This window comes from Pelodiscus sinensis, chromosome 10, assembly GCF_049634645.1.
Source record: "Pelodiscus sinensis isolate JC-2024 chromosome 10, ASM4963464v1, whole genome shotgun sequence".
Classification (NCBI taxonomy): Eukaryota; Metazoa; Chordata; order Testudines; family Trionychidae; genus Pelodiscus; species Pelodiscus sinensis.
Window position 1 is genome coordinate 51903786 of NC_134720.1, and position 13226 is coordinate 51917011.

Genomic DNA, 13226 nt, shown 5'->3' on the forward strand with positions numbered 1-13226 from the left:
TATGACTTTCGTGGGCCCTAGGCACTTCTGCCTTCGTGGGCCCCTTCCTCCACACTAAAAAAAATTAGAAATTATTTTTCATCTAACTTTAAATACTTCAGCATTTTTTTTTCTCTTTTAGGCAAAATGTAATCGATTTTCGTGGGCCCTAAAAGTTTCATTTTTTTCGGATGTGAGAAAAAAAATAATGATAGCGATGTAGCCGTGTTAGTCTGGGGTAGCTGAATCAAAAAACAGGACTATGTAGCACTTTAAAGACTAACAAGATGGTTTATTAGGTGATGAGCTTACGTGGGCCGGACCCACTTCCTCAGATCAAATAGTGGAAGAAAATCCCTCTCCCCCCCATCACCCTCCTGTTCTGAAATGTGATTTGTCCTTTTCATATGTGTTCATTTTTTTAATTGTATCCTTTGGTATATATGGTTGTGACAATTTTCTTCCACTATTTGATCTGAGGAAGTGGGTCTGGCCCACGAAAGCTCATCACCTAATACACCATCTTGTTAGTCTTTAAAGTGCTACATTGTCCTGTTTTTTGATTCAGAAAAAAAATAAACATTTTCTTCGACCCTAAAAGTTCATTTTTTTTCTTCCGATTTTAAAAGAAATTAAAACATTTTCGTGGGCCCCCAAAAGTATCGTGGGCCCTAGGCCCTGTGTCCTGTCTGCAAATCTGATGGAACCAGATTCCATGGTGGGCCTGCAAGTCGTAATGGAAAAATACAGCCGTGGACATCAGCCGGCTTAGGAGACCATCGGTGCGTTGGCAGTCCCTGGCGTAGAAGTAGCTGGTCGGGAGGTGCTGCAGGCCCAGATGGGGTGGTGCATGGGCAGAATAAGGCTGGCTGAGGGTCAGAGTCAAGCTGCACTGACAGATCCCAGCCCATCACTGGAAGTGTGAGGGTATGGCAGAGAGAGGTCCTTAGGCAGAGTGTGCCTGATCCAACCTGAGATTGTTATTATTACAGGTGGAACCTCTCTAGTCCGGCACTCTTGGGATCTGACTGGTTCCAAACCAGAGAATTTGCCCGACCACGGGAGGTCAATATTGTCTGGTGGCATTACCAACACTGCCATAGCTTGCTGGGCTCTGAGAAGATACTTAGGGGTACATTAGAGCTAAACAACAGCACAGAGCACTGAGAGCCTGGACTGGGGGCTGTGAACAAACTTTATGGGACTGCAAGAAACTTGGCCACACCCATGAAAAGTGGACATCCAGCTAACTAAAATCATGCCGGACCACAGAGGTTGCCAGATCAGAGAGTGCCGGACTAGAGAGGTTCAACCTATAGTTTCTCATGGTTATAATCAGTCAAAGGCTGATTTCGTTCTCAACTCCCCAACGCTAGCAGTCCAATCTCCCATTGTGACCCTCTCCTATTCCATACTCTTCCTGGAAGCAACTGTATCTTTGAGATGTCAACACCCAACTGGCCAAGTTCTGAGCCCTTATTTCAGGAAACACCCTCAAGTGAAGTCAAGGGAAGCTTGCCTGAATAAAAACCTTTGGATCTGGTCCCTTCCTAAGGTGCTGCTGCTTTGGCTGAGATTTCTATTTTGGGTGTTTGAAACGCGTAGCTAATTAGTCACGGCTCGGGGTGCTGTTGTACCTTGTCACGTACGCTGGGGGGAAGGGTTTAGAGCAAGGGTGTCAGGAGACACACTCCGTAAGTACTTTTATTGTTCGCCTCAGTCGCACAAGCTGAGCCAAAGAAATACCAGGCATTTCCAGAAATTGCTATTGATTTGGCCACTGCGTCTAGAGGGCGAATCAATACGTCCCCTCTCCCCCGCCCCTCGTTACGTGTGATGGAGCGGCTCTCTCCGCATTCCTTGGGTGCTTTCTAGTGCTTGTAGCTTGTCTATTGTAAATGGATGATTTCATTCTTTTTCCTGGAAAAAAAATATAACCCTGTCATGATAGCTCCACATGTCCCCCTCCCAGGACTGTGTGCGTCTGTCCTGTTGGGAGGAGTAATTCCACCCTTAATAGCAAGGAGGAAAAAAGATTGTGGTGTGTACAGACACTTGTCTCGGCTTGAGATTTCGCTCCAAACCTTTGAGATCCAGGAAAGTGTTCGTAACACCCCCTCTTCTCAGTTATTTGTCATTTCTGCTGCAGCTTCTCTCAGGCTAGGTAGCAAACAGGCCAACAGGAACTGGGTCTAGTAACTCCTGCGTCAGAGCCTGATCCAGCCAATGGAAGGGGTCTGGGCCTAGCAAGAATGGGATATTTGGGGTTATTAGGAAGGCGGACATGATTGGAATAGGCTGTGCCTAAGGAAGGGCAGCTAAGTCCAGTGGTGGGAGCAAGAGGCCAGGTGTTCAGCGAGGCTGCCGAGCTGACTGGAACCGGGAAGCTGCCAGGAGGGGTCCCGCTGAAGCCTGAGAGAAAAGGAGTGGAGTGAACCCTCTTTTTGGTTTGACTTGCTTGGCTCAAGAGGAATAAACCTTCTCAGAGGAGACCGGGTGAATCGTCTGGAAGCCCAACCCTCGGAGAGCTCTTTGGGGACTTTCCACGCCCGCTGAAAGGCCCAGGATTGCGAAAGAGCCTCTTGCAGGCCAGGGACTCAGCAAGTGTGGCTCAGTTCCTGGCTTGCTCCAGGCATTATAACGGGAATAGTATTCCCCCGGGAAGCAGGGTTCCTGCTCAGATTTTCCAGCCGTGAGCGGAGGGAGTTTTGGCGTGTGCACCAATATTGAGGTCATGTGTGCTGGTGCAGTTGTGTGCCACTGAACACACACACATTCCCAGCTGCCGAAGCAGAACCCATCCCTCCTCCGCCATGTGGTATATCCCATTCCCGGCCACCGGAGCAGACCCTGCCCCTCCCCACGCCATGCGGCATGTCCAGTTCCCAGCTGCCAGAACAGACCTCCCTCCCCCAGTCATGTGGTATGTCCCATTCCCGGCCACCAGAGCAGACCCCGCCTCCCCCCCAGCCATGCCGCAGGTCCCATTCCCGGCTGCTGGAGCAGACACCTTTCCCTTCGCCATGTGGCAGGTCCTGTTCCTGGCCCCAGCCCCTCCTGCCATGTAGCAGCCCCGGCCACCAAAGCTGGCCTCCCCGTCCTGCCCCAGCAGCTCCCTCCTCACACTGTCTCATCCAGGGGAGAATTTTTTGTGCGCAGCCGGTAGGCGCGCTCCTTAGCGGGAGCAATGCCGGGAAGCCATGTTCACAAAGCGAGGCCATAGACACAGAAATGCCAGGTTTCCCGATCCCAGAGGGGCTTCCTTTCCCTGTCAGATGAGAAGTGGCACCGAGTTGCTGTGTGTGACCCCTGACACACCATGAACCCATGTGTCCTAGTGGAATGGAGTAGGCCAGGGACCCGCAGGCTGTTTCTCCTGCCCTTTCGGTTTTGCCTGGAGCCTCTCCGCCATCATAGAATCATAGAATAATAGGACTGGAAGAGACCTCGAGAGGTCATCGAGTCCAGCCCCCCGACCTCAAGGCAGGATCAAGCCCCGTCTACACCATCCCTGACAGATGTCTATCTAACCTGTTCTTAAATATCTCCAGAGAGGGAGATTCCACCACCTCCCTTGGCAATTTATTCCAATATTTGACTACCCTGACAGTTAGGAATTTTTTCCTAATGTCCAATCTAAACCTCCCCTGCTGCACTTTAAGCCCATTACTCCTTGTCCTGTCCTCAGAAACCAAGAGGAACAAATTTTCTCCTTCCTCCTTGTGACACCCTTTTAGATATTTGAAAACCGCTATCATGTCCCCCCTTAATCTTCTTTTTTCCAAACTAAACAAGCCCAGTTCATGAAGCCTGGATTCATAGGTCATGTTCTCTAGGCCTTTAATCATTCTTGTTGCTCTTCTCTGTACCCTTTCCAATTTCTCCACGTCTTTCTTGAAATGTGGCACCCAGAACTGGACACAGTACTCCAGCTGAGGCCTAACTAGTGCAGAGTAGAGCGGCAGAATGACTTCACGAGTTTTGCTTACAACACACCTGTTGATACAACCTAGAATCATATTTGCTTTTTTTGCAACAGCATCACACTGTTGACTCATACTCAACTTGTGGTCCACTATGACCCCTAGATCCCTTTCCGCCATGCTCCTTCCTAGACAGTCGCTTCCCATCTTGTATGTATGGAACTGATTGTTCCTTCCTAAGTGGAGCACTTTGCATTTCTCTTTATTAAACCTCATCCTGTTTCCCTCTGACCATTTCTCTAACTTGCTAAGGTCATTTTGTGCGAGATGTGCCGGTTTCTAAACTGTGAACTCTTCCTCGGAGAGCCGGCGGCTGGACCAGACCCCCGCCTCGCTGGCTGGCTCAGGCATAGGAATGGAAAACTACCCAGCTCAAGTTTATGGCAATGAGCCGGGACTCTGTAAACACCCTGGCTCTTCATGTGCCGCTGGGTTCCTCTTTGTTCGCTGACTGCCCGGCTTATTTTCAAGCCCCTAAGGTCGCTGCTAGTTAATAGTTGGCTAGAAATCAATAGCCCGAGAGATGGTTCAAGATAAGATTTAATAATAAGCGGGATCCAATTCTGGTGACTTTCCTCTCTCTGCTGCTGGGGGTAGTGTGTGTGGGGGGTGTGTGTGGGGGGGGAGGGCTTTTCTGCAGAAATGTCATTCACATTCCAGCTGGGCAAATTCCATTCAGGGGTTGTCTCCTTACAAATAAATACGTGAGAAACGCCACCCAGGCCGACCTGTGAGACTCAGGGATAGCGCTCTGCATTCAGGCCCTGACGGAAGCTCGCAGGAGTCCGTTTCAATGGGTTTGGATCAGGCACTGGGTGCTAAAAGGCTCCGCCTTGGCCTGATGTTTTCTAGGCAGTCCTGGGCCCTAGGAGCCAACTCTCACTGCTGTGTTTTGCAGAACGTTGTTCCATTGGGTGTCAAGGCAAACAGGTGGCATTGCAATGCAATTAAAGCTGGCTAAAATGGTTAAACACCGAGGGATGGTGCCTAACTCCCACTTAAATCACTGGAAGTTAAGCAAACTACATGGCTTGAAATATCCAGCCCTTCACGCCTAACTTCCATAGACTTTCAACAACCATCTGACATCCTGTTCTCTCAGGGTACGTCTACACAGCAGGGCGAAACTCGAATTAAGCTACACAACTCGAGCAATGTCAATTGGTTGCTGAAGTTGAAATAGCTTAATTTGGCTTTTGGCGCTGTCTGCACAGCAGGATGTCGAAGGAAGAGTGTTCTTCCTCCAACTGCCCTTACTCCTGGGCTGCTTCTAGACTGGCATGATTTTATGGAAATACTTTTAACGCCATTTTTGCCATCAGGGCTTTTTTGCGCAAAACAGTTCTTCCCTGTCTACACTGGCCCTCTCGCACAAGTATTCTTGCACAAGAGGGCTTTTTCCCAAGCAGGAGTGTGAAAGTATGTGCACAAGAAGCACGGATTTTGTACATTACATGTGCACAAGAAGCACGGATTTTGTACATTACAAAGCCAGTGTTCTTGTGCAAATTCAAGCGGCCAGTGTAGACAGCTGGCAAGTTTTGGCACAAAAGTGGTTGCTAGACGCACCCCTGGTGAAATGAGGGTTACAGAAGTCAGTGTAAGAAGTCCTCCAGCTCAACAGTATTTTGAAATAAAGGTTTTGTAGTGTAGACACGCACTGTGTTATTTCGGATGAACATCAATTTTCCCAAAATAATTGCTGCTGTGTGGACGTACCCTTAGAGAGCTTTGAAAAAAATCTCACTCTAAAGTGTTTACAAATATTTTCAGGAGTACTCCAAAGCTGGCCTATCCTGAGGAAGGATGGCCTAATGGTTAAGGTGGGGGCCTTGGGCTCTAAAAAACCCTTTTTATTTCCAAGCTCTGTTTGACCTTCAGCAAGTCACTTAAAATCTCTTTGCCTCAATTCCCCATCTGTATATTGGGGGTGGGTAGCTGCACTTTCCTACTCCAAGGAATGCTAAGGATAAATACATTACCAATTGTGAGGTCCTCAAATATGACATTGATGAGGGCCAGATAAGTACCTGAGTAAAGGGATAATTATTTGCAAACTTTCAGATAGCTGCTGCTATTTGCAAATCCTGAAAGTTTCAGGAGTTTTGGCTTGATGGGTCATTTAAAATTCAAACTGGAAATGTGATGTTCTCCGCTGTTGCTTTTCTGGATTTTTTGGTTGTTTGTTTGGTTGGTTGGTTGTTTTTTTAAAAATTCATTCATCCCAGAGGCAGCCGAGAGAATACCCCATTATATTATTTTGGTAATGAACTGCAGAGCCCCAAAATAGTAAAGGCAAACTGCTTGCGGGCAGCCTACAAGTTATTGGAAACTAGTTGTGAAAACTTAGGAGTAACAAATATCAGATTGAAAATCAGGACATGTTTTCAAACAGCTGTGGAGGCTCCTACACTAAGCTCTAGAGATCCCAGGTTCAAATCTACCCAGTGGCAAATACAAATGGGAGCTTGTCCAGGATCTCAACCAGGTCCCTGCAGGGATGTTCTTCTTTGGCTAGGAAAGTATGTAACCCACCCACCTACCTAGTGTGGGTCACTGTCTCATGGAGTGGCAATTAGACTGCTTACCATGAGTGTGATCTAGCAACTGAGCACCAGCTGGCTTTATAGCTCAAGCTGTAGAGGCTTCAACACTAAGCTTTAAGAGTCCCAGGTTCAAATCTGCTTGGTGGCAATCATATGAACCTCCAGGTGGAAGTTTCCAAAAGTTGCTGCAGTCCCTGCATCATGTGGAAAGTCCAGTGAGACTTCACCACTTCTGAAAATGTAGTGCAAGCCAGGTGCCTGTATGTCTCTAAAGGAGAGTGACCTGACAGGCAATACAGGCTCTGAACAAAGGGATTCCAGTGCCGAATTAGCCAGGCAGGCTTCTGAACTGCCGAAGGGGAGAGACTTGCAAAGTTTGTTCTAGTCCAGAAGGATATCTGTGGGGTACCTATTCTCCACAATGTGTCTGGTGGCTGACAGAACCAGGGAGACGACTACAGTAGGGCAACTGCCCTAAGGAGGCTGGAGGGAGCCCTGACCAATTAGGGAGAGACTTTTAAGAAGCCTATCAGAGGGCAGCTTGCTGGGGCAGCCCTATATATAAGGAGCTGCCAAGCAGCAAGAGGCATTTCCCCTGCTAGTGAAGGAGCAGCACCTTGGGTAGAGCAGTGCTGGGCAGGTTGAGGGGAGCAAGAGGCTCTTGCCTGGTACCTGCCAGGCCACAGGCCTTGATCCAAGGGCTGTGGATGTGCAAGTGGCACAGGGACAGAGTCAGTTAATGGGGAATGAAGGAGGGCAGGACAAGATGGCTGCCAGAGGGTCCCTGGGCCAGGACCCAGAGTAGTAGTGGAGGGGCCTAGGTATCTCCTTTCCCCTTATGCTACACTGTGCAACCAAGAACAGTGGCCTATACGGACCGTGGCTTGTCCCTGAGGCAGAGGGGAGAGGCTTTGGGGCCGCCGTGGCGGGTGAAACTGGGAGTGCTGATACCTCCTCCAGAATAGGGGCATGACCCATATGGACTGTGGCTTGCCCTTGTGACAGAGGGGCTAGGCTTATGGGCCACAGAGACAGTAGAAACCGAGGACTGCCGATACAACCCCGGAAGGGATCAGAGGCCACTGTGACGGACACTGCTAGAGGCCAGTGTTCCGGGGAGAACACCGTGGTCCGGGAGCGACACAGGTCCGGCGCGAGAGCGTGACGCGAAGACGGGCGAAACACCGCCAGAAGGGGACGCCCTGCTGCGCAAGGACTAATTCCCCGGAGCAGCCAGCAGGAGGCGCTGCCGTGGTGAGTTCACCCTGTGACTATGACTGAGCGTAGGCTAGTTGGAAATAACCTGAGGAGTAATGTATTAGTGTCCCCTGGAGATCAGGGGAGCTGGCGGTGGACTGGCAGGCGTCGGTGGAAGTTGTAGCGTCGTGCAAAGCAGCAGAGAGTTATTGCGGGGGGGGGGTGTTTTTTCCTGGCGGAGCTCAGAGGTATAGACCAATGGCTCAGTGCTGAAGATAGGAACAGAATGGGGAGGGTAGAAACAGTTCCACAAGGCAAGTTCGTGCTGGTGAGAGCTGCTCAGTGAGACACTGAAGTCTGCACGGCCGGTCTTTCAGGCCTGGAGGTGTCATCAGACGCACGTGGGCTTAGCTCTGTCTCCAAAGCCCATTTAGTCCTTGGCACCTTCGCCGTCGCCCCGTCTTTTGGACTGATCTGAGGTCACGCTCTCGAGTGCCGTTCCATTACAAGATTCAATTTAGATTTAAGATGTGTGTGTGTGTGGGGGGGGGGGTCTTTGGTCCGCTGGCAGGTGTTCCCTGCTCTGGCTGGGCCGTGACAGGAAAACGAGCACGTTCGGTGTTATTAAACGACTCATCGAGCTAGTAGGGTGGCTTCCCGGGATTGCGCGGCGCTTACTGTACTCAATGGGGCACGGGGAAATACTTGTTGCCATCTGCCAGCTCGGGAGCTGAAGCTGCGTTATCTGTGTGATATTCTCCAGGATGCCTGGGGGCAGAGGAAATTGAAAGTCGCTAATACTTGCAGCCCTGAGCCAAGACTCAGTTGCAAGAGAAGCTCCTGCCGCGTGGGACCACACGCCTGCTATTTTTTTCTTTCCTTGGCTGCTCCTAAGTGAATTTTCATGCGGATGAACAGTGCATGGTGGGGGGCTCCGGGCAGGGAAGTCCTCTCTCTGCAGACTGCTCCACTCGTGTGCCTCAGCCTCCTGGATGGTTTGACCCTTGGTTGCCTTCTGCTCATCCCACCAGAGAGGCGGCTGAGAGGTTCATGTGGGAGGGGATGGATTTGGTGCAATGGATCTTTGCCTGGGAGGGAAAGGCCTGGTCAAAAATGTTCCCTCACAACAGGTTTTCTGTGGAGAGTTGTGGTTTCAACTCAACGAATGTGAGGCTGTGTCTGCTTTCCTCAGAGCGCATCTTCATTTTCATCAAATAACCCGAACACTCCAAACTCCCAAACGTTTTTGGCTGAGCGAGGAAATATTTTGAGTTGAAAAGGTCCCGGTGCCTTATGGGAATTGCAGTTCAATTACTGCATTTGCACACTCTCCTCTATAGGCTGGGGTCCCTAGCAAGACTACATCTCCCAGGGTGCAGCAGGGCCTGTGATGTTCATGAGAAACTCCCTCCCCGCTGCAAGAGCGGAGACTGTGGTGCATCATGGCAGATATATAGCTCAACCAGAAAGCCCGGCCGACTGAGAGGAATGGGGGGGGGGGGGGGCGAGGCATCGGCACAACTCCCATGAGGCACTGCCAGAACATTTCTAAACCAAAATATTTGGGATGTCAGTTGAAACGCAATTTTCCAGCAGAATTTGGAAAACAAGCAATTTTCCTTGAGAAATGTAACCGAAAACACCTTTTTTGGTTGGAATTTTCTAGGGGTAGGGCCATGTCTTCACCAGCTCCCGCTCAGCATACGTCAGCTGCATGCAAAGCTCAAACTGGGCTTTAAGTAAAGGCCTAATTCTTAACAAGCTTTCTTCCATTCAAACATTGCTTTTTCTCAATTTGTCTCCCACTTATTTTCTCCCTATAATGTTCTATCCTCCAGCATATTTTCTGTCCTCTTTTTCCTTCTGGGTCTTTCGCCCCTTCTCATACGCATTCTCCTGGGTTCCTTTTATTCTTAATTCCCCATCATCTCCATTTTCTTCCTCAAGCTCCTTCTCCCTTCCCTTTCGCTCAATGCCTAGTGATGATTGGGGCCAGAGGATCTTGTTTTGTCCTCTTTCTTTGCCCCTCTCTGCCTGGAAAGTGCTCAGCTTCTGTTGTTGGGGTGGAAGTGGGGTATTACTGGGCTGCGACTTGGTTTCCAGTCTTAGTTCTAACTTGCTAGGTGCTCTTCCCCCCAGTTTATTTCCTTCTCTGTGTTGGTTTCCCCAGCTTTAAAATGAGCACATGGATGCATGGTTTATCTGTAAATTGCTGAGCAGCCGACAGATGAAAAACACTACCCACGAGCTAAGTGTTATTTATTACATGTGCCGCCTTGCTGTAGGAACTGTAGCACCTTATTCGTAAATTCTACAGAACACCGTGCTTCTGTAGACCTTTACCGGACATGATTGTCATCCTGCATGTTGTGTGAGTCACTTACACCAGTGCAAATTGTCCCCGTTCTGGACAAGGCTCTCGAGGAGACACGTCTACTCTAGGAAACTATTCTGAAGAAACTAACATCGATTTAATAACTCCTGAAATAACAAAATCGAACTGGCGTCTCCTCGCTACAGGGAAGCCTTGAAATGAGTCCGAGGCAGGCTCTGTGAATGTGGACTTGCTACCTTGGCTTGGACCCTCAGGAAGTGATTAGTTCGAATTACTTTGGGGAGTCATTATTTCAAAATAGAGACGCCGGAGCGTCCGCGTGACCGCTATTTCGAAATAAGTGTTATTCCTCTTATTCCTGCATCTGTTGAATGTGCCTGCTATTTTGAGACCTACCTCAGCATCCCTGTAACCCTTGTTCCAGGAGGGCTGTCTCAAAATGGCTCATTATTTCGGAATTTGGCACTGTGTAGAAGCACCAAATTTTGAAATACTTGTTTCGAAATTCAATCGAAATACAATTTGCACTTTGTGCACTTTCCTTCACAAGTGAGTGTGATACCTTGAACAAGACCTATCCCTACTTTGCCTCAATTTCCATTTAAAGCTACCTTGTTGGGGACGGTTGAGTGGCTTAATTCGAGTCCTGATTTTTCAGAAATGCAGTGAGGTAATATTTCCTGCCCAGGCACCATAACTCTGACCCAAACCGGGCATTTGCCTGCAACAACCAGGCATGCCATTGCAACACACACTTTTGCCTACTCTATTTCTTTTTAACTTGGCCCTTAATGTTTGAACCTGCCTGTGGCAAAGAGGCACTGCGTGAGAGCCAAACATAATTGCTGTTGACATTCTTACCCATTCAAGGACTAAAAGAGCAATTAACACCCTAATTTCACTATCAAATTGGTTTGTTTTTTTCCTCCTCTTTTTGCTTAAAGGAAAATGGCATGCAGGCTGCAAAACCATTCCCATCTCTACTGATGCCATACAAGGAAGAAGGGCTGGATTCAACAGGCAGCTCTTGCGGCTACGCTGAGGTTCCTGGTGTCGTCCGCTGATGCCACCGGCACCTCCTCTAGGGGAGGTGGCTCCCTGTGCGAAGTCCTGGCTGCCCTCAAACACATTTGTAGCTTTACATTCCACGTCTGCCCGCCTCACGCATGGGCCGAGAACATAGCCTGGATCACTGAGGATGTGTGGCAAGTCCTTGGGAGGGTGGCCCTTTGCGCTTGGATCAGCGTCGGGGTACTGCCCAGACTCTGCCGTGAATCCCAGCCCTTCCCTTGTGCGGACTGGCTGCTTTTCCTTCCCTTGGCCAAATGCCCTAACTCTCTTGCTCCTCTTGTGACATCCAGTGGGAGGAGTGACTGTCTTCTGTTTCCAAAGGGTAGGGTTGGGTGGAGTTTGGTAGAGTTTGGTATGGAGCAAAATAGTATTTTTGCCTCTTCTCAGTCATATGTGTGGTTGTAGTGCTATGTTTTTTTTTCTGACCCTATATTCCCCTTTACTCTGCCCCTGATTGGCTGCATCTGTCTTGGCTGCTTCCTCTGCCTGCTTGGCACTGGCCATCTTGCTATCCCTTTCTACCGTCATGCCTCTGTTGCAGCAAAAACACTTTTTGCCAACAATAGGATGGATGCTTTTTGCTTTCCAGTTGGATAACATGCTTTGCCTCTGAGCCATAATATCAAGACATGCATTGACTGTATACATCTCTTAAACAATGCTTTGAGAGCTTAGAAAGAACTTCTTACACAAGGAGTTTAATAGAGCCCCTCCATGCTTAGCTTTAAAAAAAAAAAAAGGCAAAGTATTGAACTTAAGAGGTCTATTTGGTGGAAAAACAAATATAGGCAGAAGAATTGGCCTTATAAAACTCTGGAATGTCCCTCAGTGGAACAGGGGAAACCCCTTTAAAACTGGTAAGAAGCAATACTAGTTTTTAATACAACATGCAGCTACCTGGGGAACTCATTGTCACAAGATGCTGAGTCAAAGAGCTTTTAATTCTGCACAAAGTCATCAGTCAGTTTAACCAATTTCCATAGTTGCAAGATAAAAACGTGTAAAGGATATAAGCCTTTGTGCTTCAGGAAATAAGAAAACCCCCTGATTGGAGATAGAAAGAAATATTCTCCAGCCCCATGGCACATTAATGCATAAACATCCATTTATGGAGGTTTGATATCTTCCTCTGGGACATCGGCTCCTGGCCATTGTCAGAGACGGTCTGGATTGGATGCGCCGTTGTCAGACTAGGTATAGAAATGTTTGTTCCTACTTTCCCATGTGCTTGGTCCTTTGGCAGTGCTCTAGAGAACCAAACACAGATCAGCCCTCACGGAGGGAGCTGGACTGGCTGGCTAACTAGCTGCCGTTCCCCAGGCCTAAGGTTGACTCTAATAAAATGTCTCTCTGTGATGGGTAGGTCGGTGGGTTTCTCTGGAGGAAGCTGTGCAGATGAATTGGAGTTCCTTCCGCAGTCCACTGGCTCAGTTACTCTCTGCCATTTTCAAGCAGAGAAGCAAAAACTCCACCAAAAATAGAGGCTTTCTACACTGCAACTAAGAGAGGCCTCCCTGCCCAGGCAGACCAATAGCAGGATTTGAGATGGCAGGCCAAAAATAGCAGTGTGGACATTGCTGCACTGAGACAGTCACAGGCTAGTTATCTGAGCTCACCCCTGGGGGGTTTCCAAACTCAAGTGGCTTCTCCAAGCCCCTGCTAGTGTCACCACATCCACACTACTATATTTACCCTATGAGTTGACGCCCCATTCATATGGATCTGTTTGCCAAGCAGCAGAGTAGACTGAGCCAAAGAAATTAGGCTCTTTTATTTTTCCTGTTGCAGGTTGGGTCATCTGGTTTATGTTGAGCAATTCAAAACCAAACCCAACTCGGCACATCCTTGACGGTCTATTTGCCTGTCAGGCACCGACGTATACAGCCGCCGCCCATCTGCTTTGTGAATCTGCCATGAACCTGAACAGCTATGCCAACGTGTTGGCGAGGCTATTAAATAAACAAGGACAGCGAACTCTTTTATTTGAGAAATCGGTATGGCATATCCAGTGTGAATTAGCTCGATTTGAGGAATTGCCCTTTCAAAACACTATAGAGCTAGTTAAAAAACAAGGTGGTTGTGTGTGTGTGGGGGGGGGGGGGGGGGGGCTTCCCC

At 48.8% G+C, this 13226-nt stretch overlaps 1 protein-coding gene across 2 annotated transcripts in view; it reads left to right on the forward strand.

Annotated features, from left to right (window-relative positions):
- The first annotated feature begins 7594 nt into the window (after positions 1–7594).
- Positions 7595–13226, forward strand: part of LPP (LIM domain containing preferred translocation partner in lipoma) — a 555915-nt gene continuing 550283 nt past the window's right edge. Inside the window, exon 1 of one of the 2 annotated variants that reach the window (XM_075938239.1) lies at positions 7595–7762. The gene's annotated coding sequence lies outside the window, so the exon portion shown is untranslated. The remainder of the gene's footprint in view (positions 7763–13226) is intronic. The other variant, XM_075938236.1, reaches the window with a different exon arrangement.